The sequence below is a fragment of the Hemicordylus capensis genome, chromosome 4 (assembly GCF_027244095.1).
Source record: "Hemicordylus capensis ecotype Gifberg chromosome 4, rHemCap1.1.pri, whole genome shotgun sequence".
Lineage (NCBI taxonomy): Eukaryota > Metazoa > Chordata > Lepidosauria > Squamata > Cordylidae > Hemicordylus > Hemicordylus capensis.
The window spans coordinates 59,902,816-59,921,004 of NC_069660.1; the positions used below are offsets into that span (position 1 = coordinate 59,902,816).

Consider the following 18,189-nt stretch of genomic DNA (forward strand, 5'->3'; position numbering starts at 1 on the left):
TTGCAAACCTGTGGGAGCCTTTGGGAGATGTTCATGAGCCATTCCTGTGGAGCTCCTTGGAGGATCCTCTTGCAGCATTGTGCAGCCCTGCTTAGATGCTGATTATCATTTGAATAGTTTTCTTTTTCATTTTGAAATTCAAATGAAAAATTCAATTTTAATCTTGAAAATTAATTACAGTATGGTAAAGTAAAGTAAAGTTGTGCTGTCGAATCGGCATTGACTCCTGGCGACTACAGAGCCATGTGATTTTCTTTGATAGAATAAAGGAGGGGTTTACCATTGCCATCTCCCATGCAGTATGAGATGATGCCTTTCAGCATCTTCCTATATCGCTGCTGCCTGATATAGGAGTTTCCCATAGCCTGGGAAACATACCAGCAGGGATTCAAACCGACAACCCCTTGCTCCCTAGGCAAGTTACTTCCCCACTGTGCCATTAGGTGGCTAGTATGGTACTGTATGGTACTGTACAGTATAACTGTAGTTAATTTAAATTGCAATTAAAAATTCAGTTGACTTTAAGTATTCATTAAAATTGCTTTTAAATACTCTATCCATTAAAAATTGATTTTAAATACTGTACTGTATCCATTGAAAATTGATTTTCATTATCAATTACTGTACTGTACTTTATCAATTTTGTGGATGGGAGTTGTTATGCAAAATTACTGTACTGTACAGCATTGTGCAATTATTTCCTTCCTCCATAGCCAAAATGAGCAAGCGCACAGTGGAGAGCTCTGCTGAGCGAAGTAGCAAAAGGTTAGCCCCCATAAAAGGGGGTGAGCCCCCCTTCACCAACATCATTGTACAAAAAATATACCTTAGCCATTGCATAATTCCTGGTTGGGGATGCCTTTTAAACCCAAACCCAGGTATGACTGCCCTGCCATATATGGCCACCTCAACATTCTAATGGGGTTGCCCTGCTTATGTTGCCACCTTGAGTCCATGTGCCTGTCAACATATATCTTTGTTGCTTCATTTTTGGGGAGCAAAGCCATTAGTGCCTGTCTTGCCACCTCCTGGTTGCAAAGAAGGAGAAGCAAGGGACAGCGTAAGAAGACGGCATGCCCCTGTGTGACTTTGCCATTTGACAGGATGGCTTGGAGCGGGGCGTCATAGCATCCCTGTTGCCGGGCAAATGCTTTGTTGGATCAGAGATGGGGGTCGGGTGAGTGCTTGGAGAGGAAGCCAATGAGAAATGCTGCAGGCCCTGGGTGGGTCTGCGCTGCTGTCTCTATGGTTATGGTTCCAGAAAGTGGACGAAATTGCAGTTATGGTGCAATCCATGTTCGGATTTAATGCTGTCACCAAAAAACTCAGGTCAGGTAGCAGAACTCACTACAAACTGAAGGTTCAAACTGAAATTTGGTGAGGCAAACCTCAGGTCACTTTTGCAGTGAAATCATGGTTGTACACATTTGGATGGAACAGAATTCCAACATCTGCCCTATATGTGTGAATGCAGCCAAGGTTTCATTATCCGTGATTTTGTTATTTGTGGATCTTTTATCCACAATTGATGGAACCCCATGAATAATGAGGGTCACCTGTACTAAGTAATATTTCCTTAACAAGGATTAAGTTACATATATTTCATTTTATTTTAGGAATTTAGAACAAACTCCTTCTAACAGTGATAATTAGTTTTTATTTTGTCATCTTTCCTGATGTGTTCTTTCACTCCCTTCTATTTATTGTGTTGTGATCTGTTATATAAAAATATGTCAAAATTAGACTTTTTAAAAAATAATGGCTCTAATGTGTTTAGATGAGGTTCTTTGTGCCCTAAAACTGCTGCTGGAGAGAGAAACACACCACCAACAAAAAAAAAACTAAACTGAGGGGCATGGAACCCCCAAAATTCAAAGGGCATGGGGAAACCAGAGTCTAAGTCAGCTCATCCTCTAAGCAGCATGCAGAGGTGCTCTTTGTGGGGACGGGCAGGAGGAAAAGGGGGGCCATGTGGGGGAAAATAGCACAAAACCTCCAAGATGCCCTTCTGGGGTACACACCAACATCTCAAGGAAAGGAATTGGTGGGACAAACCCACCCACTCAAATGAAGTATCAAAAGGGAACAATGCAGGCGACAGAACCTTGCTGCTGCCACCCTACTTTTGGGAAATCTGGGAGTAACCCAAACAGAAACAAGAGACATCATTGCTGATGCATACTGTATAATTGAGAAAGCCAAAGAATACCAAAGATAAGTCAATATGTGCTTTACTCACTACAGAGAAGCCTTCAATTGTGTTGACCATGTCAAGTTGTGGAATATCCTTAGGAAAATTGGTGTCCCAGAACATCTCATTGTTCTCATGAGAAACCTAAACAGAGGACAGGAAGCCACAGTCCAGACAGAACATGGTGAAGCAGATTCGTTCCAGATCAGCAAAGGAGTAAGACAAGGCTGTATACTTTCTCCTTCTTTATTCAACTTATATGCTGAACATATACTGAGAGAACTAGCTGGATTGGAAAAAGATGAGCATGGGTTTAAAGTTGGAGGAAGAAACATCAATAATCTGCACTACGCTGATGACACCACTCTGATAGCTGAGAATGCCGATGATCTGCAAGCTCTAGTAATGAAAGTCAAGGACCACAGTGGAAAAATGGGACTACAACTAAATGTCAAGAAGACTAAACTAATGACAATGGGTACAGCAACGAGACTCAGAACTGACAATGAAGACACTGGTGGATAGCTTCTGCCTTTTAGGACTGACAATCAACAGTAAAGGATCCAGCAGTCAAGAAATATGCTGCAGACTATCACTTGGTAGGGTTGCAATGAAGGCCTTGGAAATATTTAGATGCCATGAGGTGTCTATATCTACAAAGATTAGAATTGTTTAGACAATGGTTTCCCCGATGATACTCTATGGATGTGAAAGCTGGACTTTGAAGAAGCAAGATAGAAAAAGTATTGACGCTTCTGAACTTTGGTGCCAGAGAAGACTTTTGAGGATACCATGGACAGCCAGGAAAACAAACATATGGATCATAGAATACATCAATCCAGAATTTTCACCCAAGGCACAAATGACCAGGCTCAAACTATCATACTTTGGATACATTATGTGAAAACCCAGCTCCCTTGAGAAGCCCATAATGCTGGGGAAAGTTGAAGGAAAGAGAAAAAGAGGATGACCAGCAGCAAGGTGGATGGACTTGATTACGACAGCAATCAATGCAATACTGAAAGACCTTAAAGACCAAGTTGAAGATAGATCATCCTGGGGAGAATTGATCTATGTGGTTGCTGAGAGTTGACACCAACTTGATGGCACTTAATAAATCAATCAGTGAGTTTAGTATTGATTGTTAGAATTTGACTTCAGACTTTCAGGTTTCCGGAGAACTGGGTGTTTGAATTTTGATTTTGTATGTAGCTTAGCATTTAATAAAAACCCTGAAATTCAGATTTTATTAATGAAACATGACTTCTTCCACAAATACCCACATTTTCTTCCAGTATGTCTGTCTGCAGCTGAATCTGTCGATTCTGAATGTGAAAGGTTTTGAATTCCTTTCTCTTTTTATTTCAGCACTACTTAGTTGCTTCAGAAATGTGCCCTCTGAAAATGCAGTGTTGAATGCCAAGGGTTATGGATCAAAGCGTGGTGTAGTGGTTAGAGTGCTGGACTAGGACCGGGAAAACCTGAGTTCAGATCCCTATTCAGCTGTGAAAACTGCTGGGTGACTCTGGGCCAGTCACTTCTTTCTCAGCCTAACCTACTTCACAGAGTTCTTGTGAGGAGAAACTCAAGTATGTAGTATACCGCTCTGGGCTCCTTGGAGGAAGAGCGGGATATAAAATGTAACATTAAATTAAATTAAATTAAATTAAATTAAATTAAATTAAAAGCCCCAGTCCAATTCACTGTGCTGGACTGACTCCACCCATTTTCTTTTCCCTGATTAGAACAGGACCAAATCCCAAATAAAGAAGGTTCTGTCACTCTATTTGGCCAGAAAACCAGTAAATGTGGGATCTGACTGATACTTAAAGAAAATCTTGTAATTTTGATTGAAACCAAATTAAATCCGGACCTGTAGATGACCTTCATGTGTATGTGTGGAGCTGCCAAAAAGAGTAGCCGCTTTAATAGACAGGGAGGTGAATATTTTTCCTTGCATATTACAAGATCGAGTGAGTAAACAAATAATTATAAATCAATGTTAACACTTGCAGTTGTGACATTTGCCTTTGACTTCCTGAGGATTATCATGAAGTTGAAATACCACCTTCCTATTAGCAGTGAGAATATCATGCTTCATTCAATATTGCTTGTAAGAACCTCTTATAATATGCAAGAGATGCCCAAGTAATTCATGTGCTTGAAGTCGCAAACCTGCTGCAAATGTACTAGGGATGTGCAAAATGTTTCAACATCAAAATGTTCTGACTTGAAATGGGCCATTTCGAGTGTTTCAAATTTCAAACAAAACCCCCTTTTAAAACAGCTTGAAACAAAACAACCCTGTTTTGATCATTAAAAATTGAAGTTTTGAGCACCATTTTGGAGGCCTGTTTTTCCCTTGCTGATTGGTTTTATGGCACTGGCTTCTAAATGGCTCCTTGCTTCTTGGTTGCCTTGTTATCATACAAATCAAGTGTCATCATGGGCAACTGTGCCCCCATTGGCTGGGGGAGGGAGGAGGAAGGGGAAAACACAAAAGGAAGGAGTTTCAAAATTATTCAAAGGGCTGGGAGGCAGAGAGAGCCCTTATGCCTCTCTTGAAGAGGATACATAAGAGAGTAGGAAGGATAATTTGATTTTGTGGTTTTCTTTTATCAGCATTTAATATAATATGCTGTGATTGATGCTATAACGATCTGGTTTTGCTGATCTGAAAGGCAGAACCTGGGTTCCTGCCTTCCTTGTGTTGTGGTTTGGTTTGGTTTGTTTGTTTGTTTTTTTAGATAGTGGGGCAATTCTTATGACTACCCTGGGCAGGCAGGGAGGGCACAGGGTAAAGGCTGCTGTCCACTTACCTCCCCCCCAGATGACCAAGCTGGTTGGCTTTGGCGTGCCTCCCATGCACCCACACGGACAATGCTGCTTCATGCAACTCTGTGGAGCATGGAACAGGGCAGAGGGATCTGGGGCCAGAACATGTTGTTCCGGCCTCCAGGCATCCCTCAATGCAATGTGAGGCATGCACATTGCATTGGGGATTTCCCCTTTGCTGGTGCTATATGCACCTGTCTCTGTGATTCCTCAGGCTGCACAGTCTGAGGAATCGCACGATTTCCGGTTGCCAGGTTAAGGATGCAAGAGCACCCTTAACCTTGGCTAATAGGCGGGGTTATTAAGGGGGATAGGTAGGAGGGGAGTGGAGGGATCTGTGAGGATCCCGCTGCTTCTCATGAACAGCTTAACCCTGCTTGGGGCAGCCCAGGCAGGATTAGACAGGTCGTGAGAAAAGCCTCAGTGTTGTGGAGAGAAATAGATAGTGGACTCACTCTCTCTCTCTCTCTCACTCTCTCTCACACACACACACACACACACCCATAATATTTCTTGGTGATTGCTGTGATGAGCTCCATGTCTGGCCTTGAGACTAATTTGTGCTTCCCTCACTGCTCTGCTCTGCTCTGCAAATGTGTTCTGCAAATCTGCATTTCGACTCAGTCAAAAAGTGGCTGGAATTGTTCTAGTTGGGTATATGGGGGTGCTGCTGTGGTGGTTGTTGTAATGCTAGGAAGTAAAATGAGTCATAACTGTGTGTGAGAGAGCAACTTGTGCCAATGATGCAGGCACTGTGGCTGACAGTGGATTCTGGGTCAAGGATACTTTTTGGCCATTTTTGGACTGTCTTTTGATTCTGTGTCAGGAGGGACAGATTCCCTTTACTGTGTGCTTCTGCAGTGTTTTTTAAGCCTGGGTTGCAAACTCTGTGCACTCTGCTTGTTCTGGCCATAGGGAACAATGGGAAGCTTGAAACACTTCATTGTTCCTCATGAGTATTTCTTAGGGACACCAAATTGAGTTGTGTGGTAGGGCATGGTGGGTGCCACCTATCACCCAACCCACAAAAGAAATGGCTACGAGGGTGATTTTAAAGCAATATTTAACCTTTCCTCACAGGATCATGTGGGGTTTTGGGGGAAAGGTTAGAAATTTGTTAAAAATCATCTGCTTGCCTATTTCTTTTGTGGTTTGGGTGGTAGGTAGCACCCATCATGCCCTACACTCTGGGGCACCCACCTGTTGTCTAGTGGCCCTATGATCCTGTGATTTAGCACAAGAAGCATCCTATGATTTAGCACAAGAAGCTGCAATTGTAATGGGAAATTGAGTGGATCTGAATAGAAGTGTGGAAGTGATCAGGTGATGATTAGATCAAGAAGTCACTCTGAAGCTATCAAGTTTTTTTTTGCAACAATTGCTTATCAGATTATACAACACAGCACAACAAAGAAGCACAAGGGACAATTTATATGAAACTGTATCTATATATTTTCTCCTATGAAATCCGACATCCTCATATCTTTGCTCATATGCAGTGGAACATGTTTGCACACATGCAGAGTATTTCCATTCCACAAGAATGGAAAAACTATTGCATACATGGACTGAGGCTTCATTGTCTTATGTGTTCCCATTACATTATTTTCACATTCAAATATTGATCCCGTTCTCATGATCTATGAGAAAGGGCATGAAGGGCAGGAGAGGAAGGCTCAAAAAGCTGACCTTCCTCTCAGATGATCTCCTTTTTTTTTGCTGAGCAGGCAGATCACCTGCACAGATGATTGGTGGCTGTTGCTGGCAGCAGGGAGGTTTAGTGGCTGGAAGGCCCCTGGAACTCCCATAATGCACCGCACATGTCCACAGTGCATTATGGGGATTCCCCCAGCAATGGGTGGTCACCTGTCAGTGTCAGAGCATTGGCTGAAAGCAGCTGACACTGCCACATGATTTAAAAAATTGGACTAAGGGAGTACTTGCTCCTTTAACCTCAATTAAGCGAGTGGCTGCCTCAGTGGGTTTGCTGCCAAGGCACCGCCAGGATTGGACATGATCCCGGCAGTTCCTAGGCATGGGCAAGACTGGGTTTAGCTTCGTTAGCCCAGTTTTGCCTGCACATGAGAACAGCCTCATTTCTAGCTCAATCCCCTGACCTAAGCCAGATTTTGTAACCAGTGTTTGCTCCAGGCATTAACCCTTTTGTAGATTAACATCATCCCAAGAGGCTGTAAGCAGGATCCCTCACATTCCAGCAATACCCACACAAGAGAACTTTGGCCCCACCTCCTCCAACCTAGTCATCTCCCCCCACACACACACACCTTTGTTCCCTCTCTGGTGGACTGCAGTCAGATCTGTTTGTTCTTCCCTAGTTAAGCTGGCCTCAAAAGACTTTATAAGTAACCCCTGCTAACCCCTGAGCAAAAAGGCATCTTTCAAAGTGGTGATTGTCTTTATATTAAGCAGGAGAAAATCTGACTCTATTCTGCCACAGCACAGCATCCCTGCAGTGGCTGTTGGTGGTGGCTATCTTGTATAGGACAACCTTGTTATTTGTGGAACCCTCGTTCGCAATTCCATGTATCCACAGGGTGTCCAATAGACACCCATTTCCAGTATCTGCAGATACAATTGTTAAAACTCATATATCCATGTTTCCTAGAGGGCAAGGAGTAACCACAGGGGTTACTTCTGCCCTCCATTTTGTCTCAATGAGCCATTTTGTGGCTTGTTTATTGCAAAAATCTGACTCCCCCCCACCATTTTTCTCTTTTCTGAGGCATTTTTTCTTTGGGGGGAATTCCTGGGTACATTGGGGACCCGTGGAACATACCACGATAAGTTCTCGGCCATTTGAGGGCATTAAAAAAAAATTCCCTCCACCCTGGAACCTAACCCCCCTTTCTCCATAGCCGAAATGCCTCATTACTCATGCTTCCATTACTCGCAGTAGTAAGTAGAACCTCTAGTAGAAGTAGTAGTAGTGGAACCTCCGCGAGTAACAAGGGTCTCCTGTATTTCCTTTTGCACTGGGAGCCCTTTGGGGATAGGGAGCTGCATTCTTATTATTTTCTATGTAAACTTCTTCAAGAACGTTTTTGTTGAAAAGCAGTATGTAAAAAATAGTAGTAAAAGTTATATGCAAGGGAGTGTGTTCTTGGGTGAGCCAGCATGGTGTCGTTGCTAGAGTGCTGGACTTGGATCAGGGAGCGTTGATTTCAATGCTCTAAAAGTAAAGTGTGCCGTCGAGTTGATTTCGACTCCTGATGCCCACAGAGCCCTGTGGTTTTCTTTGTTAGAATACAGGAGAGGTTTAACATTGCCTTCTCCCACGCAGTATGAGATGATGCCTTTTAGCATCTTCCTATATTGCTGCTGCCCAATATAGTACCAGTGGGGATTTGAACTGGCAACTTTCTGCTTGTTAGTCAAGCATTCCTCCGCTGTGCCACTTAAGGTGACTTATGTCTTCATCCTAGGCATGCATTCTGACTCCCAGAGTTCCTTTCCACCTCACTCACATACCCTCTTAACTCTTTCTTCCCAACTCCCCTCCTTCACAGCTCACTGAATGGCCTTCAGTTAGTCGCCAGTTCTCAGCCTAACCACCTCCATCCATGTTTTTTTTTTAGGACAAAATTGTGGTGGTACCATGTAGGTGGCCCTGAGTTTCTTCCTTAGAGGAAGTATGGCTAACAACATAGGAAATAAATGGCCAGTTGGTGCATTTGAAGTTTTGGTTGTGTAACTACTTTACTTGTTAGCTGCTTTGAGTTATAAGAAAATGTAGGACATAAATGATTAAAACCAATGTCATGTTAATATAAGTTAATAACATGTTTGCCTTCCTAATCCCAATGATAGTGTATGTCCATTTCACAATGCAGACTACTCCGTCATTTGCTGCAGAAGATGTTGGCTTCTTTCCAGGATAATTCATGGCTTCAGGTTTATTGCAAATGTATGTTTCTATCTCTTTTTCTTGAAAATAAAACAATGATATACTTGGATGTGCTGTAGAGGCAACCTGTGGAAAAGACAGCCCTGTGTGCAAGGCTCTGCCACAATGATCTCTGTTGATCCAGAAGCCTGTACTTCTTGCCTGTAATTCTGAGATGCTGGCAGTGCTACCATGGATACGGCTGGTTGAGGTACCCTTGCTCAGAGAAGATCGGGTTGATAGCAGAAAGGAAGGTCACGTTCATAGCACTGTGATTTATTATTTACAGTGCAGCAAAGCTGAAGGCCAATTAAATATCTTTTGTCTTTCTGAAATAGCATTGGTACAATTTATTTTTATCTCCTGTGTTGAAACAACAAAGCTGGTTAATAGGGGGTCAGTTGCTGTGGTTACTTGATGTGACAAAGTCTTCGAGTTTCTCCTGTTGATCCATGGCACAGCCTGGGAGAAATCAGGAGGTGGGAAAAGGATAAGCATGAATAAATGTATATTTTTTCACACTCAACATAAACTGGTAGCAGTTTCAAGGGGATGTCATTTCATATTCTTTTGCAGAGCTGTATTTGTTTGCCTCAACAAAAGAGTGAGCTGTTAGCCTCCTTTTTCCTCTGGAGAAAATTAAAGGCATCTGTTATGCTTGTTTCATCAAATGAAGGGTCATTTCATCCCATTTGGGAGATGTGTGAGAGGTAGGATGGGAAGGTAAGATGAAAAGAATGTTTGTTCTTAAATTAGCCTTGGCACTGAACAATGAAGTATATGGAGAAAACACATTTTTGTAGAGAAAAGAAGTGCCAGAACAAAGGCTTGGTGTGTGATCTAGTCCTAATCACAAAGCTTAAAACAAAAACCAGCCATAGGTGGGATATTCACTGTTTTGACTGATATCTGAAAGTGAAGTAGCAGTCTCAAAAATAATTTTAAAAACCACTAGACAGCACATTCACACAACCATTTGGGGGTGGGTAGGACCCAAGGCAAACTGCTGCCCCATCAGTAGCGCATGAGCATCACCTCAGCTTGGCTCGACAAACCCAGCAAACATGCAAGCATGACTGCTGAGACTCCATTACAGAACTCAGCACAGCAGATGCAATGGCGGATTACCGCATAGGCAGTATAGGTAGCCGCCTATGGTGGCAAACCTCCACCCGCCTCCTAAACCATCACAGGAGGTGAGGTTGGGCACTGGAGGACAGCAATGAAAGAGGTCCTCCCTCAAGCCCAGCTTACTTGCACATGAGGCAGAGTGGGCGATTTTGGGCCTCTACACATGAGTGTGCAGAGGCCCGAAATCACCTGCTATGTCTCATTTGAGAGTAAGCTGGGCTTGAGGAAGGACCTCTTTTGCCGTGGTCCTCCGGTGCCCGACCTCACCTCCTGTGATGGTTTAGGAGGTGGGCGGAGCTTCTGTCAATACATGGTGGCATTTATAAAGGTAAAAGACAGAAATAAGTTTCCCACCCCCCGCCAAGCCCCCTTATCCTTGTCCCTGGGGCAGCAAATCTGGCTGCTTATAGGTGGCCAAAAGATTAATCCGCCCCTGAGCAGATGCAAGCCCCACCTCTTCATGGAAGGCCCTCCAAGAGTACGGATGTCTGCTCAGCATGCTTCTCAGCATGAAGGAGCAGGAGGCAGATGCAGTCCTTTCAGAGCTGCTCCAGCTTCAGGGTCATAGTGTGTGCTTTGCAGGATAGCATGTCCACTAGGACTGTACACATTTACTGACTGTAAATGTCAGAATTTCATTTCAGAATGCCCCCCACCCCCACCCATGAGCTTCATCACTCCCTGTCTGCCCCTCCCAACACTCCCAAGGAGTGCTGCAGGGGCCGCCCAGCTTTCCCTGCAGCAGTGCTAGGTGTTGTTTTTTTTTTAAGTCACCACCACCACCCTCCTTCCTGGGGCAGTTGCTTCCTTTTTGTGGTAGGAGCTGGGACTGCTGTAATGGAATTCCAACATTTACCCATGTCCACTGATGGCAGATGCCAAATGCACAGATCTCTATGGTTTCCAAGCAGGGGAGGGCATACTGAGTTCCAAGTGACTGGGTAAAAGGGTCATGAGGAAGACTTTTAGGCATCATTCCCATTTTACATCTTTTGCAGAGGCAAACTGCAGCAGGTTTGCCACCGAGCATGTAAACCAAAGACAAAGTTGTACCAGGGGTGGTCCAAGACATTATACTGTCTGGGACAAGCAAGGACAATATGATGCTCCCTGATCTGCAATCCCACCCACACACCCACAGTGGTGGGGGATGGCTCTTCCCTATCCTTGCATCCCTCCTCAGACTTGCGCCTGAAGCAACCACCTCGCTGTTTCATGGAAGTGATGCACCTGGACTGTAGCCAATCACAAATCTCTGATGAATGCACTAGTATAATATACCCTGGCAAACATATTTGTTACATTCCTGCTTTACGTTTGTAGAGCGTATACTCATAAAATCCCCCCTAACTATTTGAGGAGTCCCACTTCATTTTATTGAATGACCCTGCCAAACCTAAAAATCCATGTCTTCCCCCAAAAAGTGTATTTCTCCCCTGCCAAACCTAATGACCCACATATGCCTGCAATGTTTCTTTCTCCCTGCCAAACTGAACAAGGCATGTCTTGCTCCCAAAAGTGTCTCCTCCCCACTGCCAAGTCTAACAAGCCAAGTATCCCCCACAAAAGTGTCTTTTATCTTCCCCCAAAAAATCTGAGGTGTTGCTCCTCAAACCTTCCCTCTGTCTGCAACCCTATATAAAATCATGTGTGAAGTGGCCCAAGGAGAGAGGGCAACGTGAGAAATTGTAACACAAATTGTTTTCTCATACAGAGGAAAAGTCCTATCACATACCACACATCTGGAATGTGTTTTGTCCTTTGAATAGTGAAAAGGGCAAATTCCATTCTGGGGATCATTAGGAAAGGGATTGAAAATAAAAATGCTAATATTAAAATGCTTTTATACAAATCTATGGTGCGGCCACATTTGGAGTACTGTGTACAATTCTGGTCACCATATCTTAAGAAGGACATTGTAGAACTAGAAAAGGTGCAGAAGAGGGCAACAAAGATGATCAGGGGCCTGGAGTACCTTCCTTGTGAGGCAAGGCTACAGCATTTGGGGCTTTTTAGTTTGGAAAAGAGGTGACTAAGGGGAGACATGACAGAGGTGTATAAAATTATGCATGGAGTAGAGAGAGTAGACAGAGAGACATTTTTTTCTCCCTCTCTGAAAACACTAGAACTGTGATCATCCCATGAAACTGAAGGCCAGGAATTGTAGGACCAACAGAAGGAAGTACTTTTTCACAGAACATAGTTAATCTATGGAATTCTCTGCCACAGGATGTGATGATGGCCACTAGCTTGGATGGTTTTAAAAACGGCTTAGACAAATTCATGGAGGACTGGTCTATCAATGGCTACTAGACTGTTGGCTATAGGCTACCTCCAACTTCAGAGGCAAGATGCCTCTGAATACCAGTTGCAGGAGAGCAACAGCAAGAGAGAGGGCATGTCATCACCCCCTGCCGATGGGCTTCTCAGAGTTATCTGATGGGCCCCTGTTTGAAACAGGATGCTGGACAAGATAGGCCTTGGGCCTGATCCAGCAGGGCTGTTCTTATGTTCTTAATCAGTGGCCATTCCACTCCATCATTTCTAAAGTGAACATTCTGGAGTCTGCATCGCCTCCCCACCGCCATCTCTCTGCTCTTTCTTCTTCCTTTTGTGTCACGTCTCTGACTGTGTTATTCTAGTGAGAATCTGTCTATTCTGTTCTTTGTACAGTGCTTACTAAGCAGCATTTTAAGTGCTTCATGAATAAGAATAATTATTAATAGTCAGTTGTCAAAAAAGACACAGTGACCATAGCGTGTTATAGTAGATAAATGATGAGATCTGGAGAGTTCACAATGTAAAACATTATCATGACGATTGCAAAAGGCTGTACAGTTTTCAATCTTTCATGCTCTGCCCACAAAGCATTACTACAAAGCTTATTTCTCCATTATTTGATTGTTCTTGAGAGTTCTTGACATTCATCTGCACTTGGGTTTTGCCCTTGACAGCCTTTTGTTGTTGTTACCATAAAACTGTTTTGGTTTGTGTTTGTGTTTTTTTTAACTGAGAAAATCAGTCAAAGAGATTTATCCTTGCCAGTAGTAACTGTGAGTGTTCGCAATACTCATGTTTCACCAAATCAATACTACACTGATCACTGTAGCTAACTATAATAAGCACATTTCATTATGATACTACACAGTAATGTCAATCACACAATCAAAAACTGTGTTCTACCCAGGTTTGGGAGCTGTGTATGCTCCTAATTTTTGGTTGTGTAGAAGCAAGGTAAAAGGAAAACTTGGGTAGAAGTGATGGTGTGGAAGGAAGGTAGGAGGAAAAGCTACCCTCTCTACCTTGCTTCCACACAACCAAAAATGGAGAGCACACACAACTCCCAAACCTGGAAAGAACACATTTTTTGGACTGTGTGAATGACCTGAGTGTTTTGAATTGTTATATCTCTGATAGCTTCTGTCATGTCATCTCCCTACCAAAAACAACAACAACAACAAAAAACACCCACCAATGACTTTATTTGCACACTAGGAACAATGTTGTTGTTTCTGCCAATGAAACACATCTTATGAACATTGGACTTCTTGACTTGCCTCTTACTGTCAGTTGTGGCATGAGTTCCCATAGACAAGACACATGATTTGAAACTGCCTTGATCCATTTTTGGAAGGGTGGTATAGAAATCAATCAATCAATCAATCAATCAATCAATCAATCAATCAAATAAATATTTGTACCCAAAAGATGTTGGATAATTGGAAGTATACAGACCCAGGGTATACAGGAGGAGAATTCTGCTTTACAAGGTTGAATGATTTCATTGGAAGCTGCCTTATGCTAAGTCAGACCACTGGTCCATCTGGCTCAGTGTTGTCTACTAGGGCTATGCAGTCATGTCATTCTAACAGGCAAGTTGGACTTGATATGCCCTCTGTCGAGCACTGTCGGAATGAGTCCAGACATGACGGGGGGAGTCCTGACAGCCGGAACCTCCAGCTGAGTCACTCAGTTTCATTTCTGAACTCAGCTGGAGTGCCAGCATTCCTGTCAGACCATGTGAAATGGCCCATGAACCACCTCTCAGCTGATAGGTGCTGTGCTGGACATTTAACTTCTAAATGGCCTGTGTGCCGCCTCTCAGATGAGCTTTAAACATTTATCTTATTTATTTTTTTCTTTGTAAACTGCTTTGAGAACTCTTTTGTTGAAAAGCGGCATATACAAGGGATGTGCACAAACCAAGGTTGGTGCACTGGTTCAGCACCACAGGGAAGGGAGCAGCGAGTGGCATCTTTTTAAAATGAGGAGAGCATGTACTTACCTGCTCTCTGCCACCACATGCAGCTTCCTGCTGTGATGGTGCTGCCCCCAAGAACCCACATGTGGCGCTGGCATGCACATGGTGTCCATGCATGCGCGGGTGCCATTTGCATGGTCAGCAACATCATGCACATGGTCAGCAACACGTCAGTTTGTGCTCATCCCTAGCTCATACGTTCAGCCTCTAGGCATCAAATGTAGCTACATCAAGTGGTGAACATGCAATGTGTAAGATTTAATTTACCAGAATCAGGGCCAGTCATAAGAAAAGGGAGTGAGCACTGGGAAGAATTGCCAGAGTTGAAATAAGCCATTCGTAGCAGGAGAATAAAACACATTATGGTCTTTGATTCCAATGAGGAGCGTCCTATGAAAGTGTAATTTGATAATGAAATGTCTTATTTTGTCACCTCATGCATATATGTTGTCTGTCTGATATACTGTATATCTGAAGTCAGTAATATGTTGCAATCTGTTCTGCATCTGGACATTACTATTTTGAATTTGATGTGATGTAAAAATATTATTAATATTATGTTTGGTCTTTTTGTTGTTTTTGTTCTTTAGACTGCAGACAAACTGACTGGAGAAACCTGGAAAGACCCATCCTTGCAGCTGAATATTTGGCCAAACACAGACTGTAGGTGCAATAAATTTATTTTGGGGTAATTTAATTTCTCTTGAAATGTGCACATGTGTGATTAACTCATGTATATACTGTATATCATAATGTTGCAGTCAAGTGATTAACATCCATTATGTCTGAAATGCCTTTTGGAGTCAAGCTGAGGAACATTCGGTCTTTGCAAGCTGCTGCTTTAACCTGCACCAGAAGAGGAGTAGGTCCCCCAAGAAAACAAAGATAAACAGCAAACTGAAACCTCAGTCAAAACCCATAATCAAATCAAACAAATGGCAATAAATCTGTATTAAAACTACAAACTGTAAGTACAAAAAGTCATCAACATATGTATTGATTATGGTTTGTATTTACAGTCATTTGTAGCTTTAATGCAGATTTATAGTCATATTTTTGATTTGATTAAGGTTTTTTTTATTGAGTTCTAATTTGGCTCCATCCAAAGCTTAGCACTGCATTTGACACCACTGTGTTGGTAGTAACTTAATCACATGTGGTCTCTACTCCAACCATGAGATCCAAATCAGCCCAGCATCCTCATGTTTTATCTGCTTTTTAAGCATTTTTTGGTTTAGTGATCCTGGGAGACTGAAATATACTGTTAATGGCAACAAGAGGTGCTCTTGTGTAGACATACCATGCCCATGACAGGAGGTGAGAGCTAGGGGTGTGCACAAAACCGGTGGGCCTGGTTTGGGTCGAGTCTGAACCAGACTTGAACTGGACCACACCGGTTCCATTTTGCACCCCCTAAAAAACCCCAGGTTTAATTTGGGGGGGTTGGTTCAAAGTTACCCCCTCTGTGGGAGCACTGCTGTGGCCGTGGGGGGTCTCTGGAGGTTCCCCCTCCCCCAGAACCAGCCACGTAGAGGCCCATGCAGAGGCTTCCAAAATGACCACTACAAGGGCAGGCCTAGAACAGGCCAAAGACCACCTGAACCGCGCAATTTCTGGCACTAATGGAGGCCAGCGGGGGAGGGGAACCTCTGGAGACACACACACACAGCTGTGGAAGTGTCCCCCCAGTGGGGGTAAGTTGAACCCCAAACAGGTTGGTGGGTTCAACTCGATGCCAAACTGAACTGGGTGTGTGTGTGTGTGTGTGTTTGGCTCGACATCGAGCCATCGATCTGAACCAGTTCTGTGTTCTTTGCACATCCCTAGTGAGAGTGGTGGTGATAGGCTACTTGATAGTTGTAAGCATTTGAGAATGTTGCAAGGCACAGTGTCCAGTTTACTTGCACTTTGGCAAGTAAAGGGTGCTTATAATCATTTGTGTCTGCCTACTTGGATTGCTGATTACACATCAGTAAGCTTTTTTTCCTGGCACTTATCACAGCTGTAGTCCTCTGTGGGCAGAGCTGATATTCACATTTCAAAGAAAGGTTAAGACTAAAGCAGGCTAAATATAACACAGATTGTTCTCTTAAAAAAAAATAAAATAAACAAAAGGTGTTTGTGTTTTTTTAACCAGATCATGGGGGATTGGCACCAACTGCTTCCTAGATGTTAACCAGTGATACTAAGTTTATAAGTGAAGTTGGGATGGCAGAATTATTATTCTTATGAGAATATAATAATTCTCATATTATTCTTATGAGAATTTAGGAATTCAATTGGACTTAACATTAGTTATGAGAAACTTGTCTTGTTGATTTTGATGGTGCTTAGTCATGACTAACTAGTCTGGATGCTGTTCACTATTATTAAAGAATATTACCATTTATAAAATAAATAACTTAAAGTTATTTTTATTACCTATCTATGCTTCTCTGGGGTGGTGTAGGGTTGCTCTACCTGGCCCTGGTTAAAGCATAAGGCTGGGGGGGTTAATGATTGGTTAGGAGGAAGAAGGGGGGAATTGGAGCTGTTGAAACTCTTGACCTCCAACTCCTCATTCAGTATTTTAGCTGCATTCCTCCCACCTGCCCAGGAGAGGAGTGTGAGCTTTGGCTGGTCCTCCTGTTGGAAGCCAGAAAGAACTTTTGGCTCTTTGACTGATTGGCTTTTGAGGGAAAGACATTTTGCCTACCTCATACTGGAGATAATTAGGTTCAGATTGTTCACAACTGACAGGCCCAATGCAGATCAGAACGTTTACTGGTGAGCACCTTACAGCATGTGTTTAGTGTGAAGAAGAGCATGGGAAAAGCTACCCAGGTTTTCCTCCTACCTTCCTTCCACACAATCACTTCTACCCAGTAGAAGTGATTGGTTCTCCTCTTACTTTGTTTCCACGCAACTGAAAATTGGGATCATACAAATCTCCTAAACCCAGACAGAACACAGTTTTTGATTAGGTAAATGAACTCATAGTCATTGGGGCTATTCTGACGATCAGCAAAAATCGGGCTAGCCTCTGCTAGCCCGATTTTTGCTGATCGTCAGAACCACCGGGCTCACAGCCGAGCCTGGTGGTTCTGGAACGGCTAACCCGCTCTGTAACCCCTGGTAAAAAGCAGGTTTGTGGAGCGAGCACTCCGCAAACCTGCTTTTTACAATCGCGAGTAGCCGCAGTGCGCCTTCGCGCCACGCCTACTCATGAGTAGACCACTGGCCGGGGGTCTCCCCAGTATGCCCTGTGTGCTCATGCAGGGCATACTGGGGCTTGCAGGGGCTGCGCAGCCCCCGCTTCCCCCCTGCCAGCTCCGTCATGACAAACGTGTGGGCGGCCAATCCGGCTGCCCAGGGCTCCCTGCCCACTCATCTGCGGGGAGAGCGGGCTTAGCCCACTCTCTCCGCAGTTTCTAAAAAAGCAGGTCTCATGGATCGTGAGACCCACCTCATTCTCTAGTGCCTTTTTTTCTCAGGGTATTTCCAATGAGAATGCTCTCAGACACTGGGGCATCATCAGCGTGAAAGGCTGAATGCTTTAGGGTGTGGAGTGGTGTTTCTGGTGTTACCGTGACCTCACTTTGAAGCCAGCTATGAGGAGTAGGAATCTGCTTCTGGGCTGTGATGCTGCTCTGAACTGGGATGTAATCACTTGAGAAGTTTTGGCAAAAGAAGTTACATCTTGCCTGGCTCAGAGACATTCTTAGTTGCGCAGGGCATACTGGAGCTGGGAGGCAGCTTTTCGCCTCCCCTCTGGGGGTCTACTTGTTAGTAACTGCGGTGCGGCATGAAGCCCTGCCGCACCAACTCACGATCTTTAAAACCAGGTTTGTGGAGCGCTTGCTCTGCAAAACAGGTTTTAGGGCAGGG

The 18,189-nt window shown here is 43.7% G+C and overlaps 1 long non-coding RNA gene across 1 annotated transcript; it reads left to right on the forward strand.

The window, feature by feature from the left end:
* The first annotated feature begins 8,852 nt into the window (after window positions 1-8,852).
* LOC128324940 (uncharacterized) lies at window positions 8,853-16,633 on the forward strand. Its single transcript, XR_008307172.1, has 3 exons — window positions 8,853-8,951; window positions 9,507-9,653; window positions 14,913-16,633. It is a non-coding gene; the product is annotated as an uncharacterized LOC128324940 (long non-coding RNA).
* The last annotated feature ends 1,556 nt before the right edge of the window (window positions 16,634-18,189 follow it).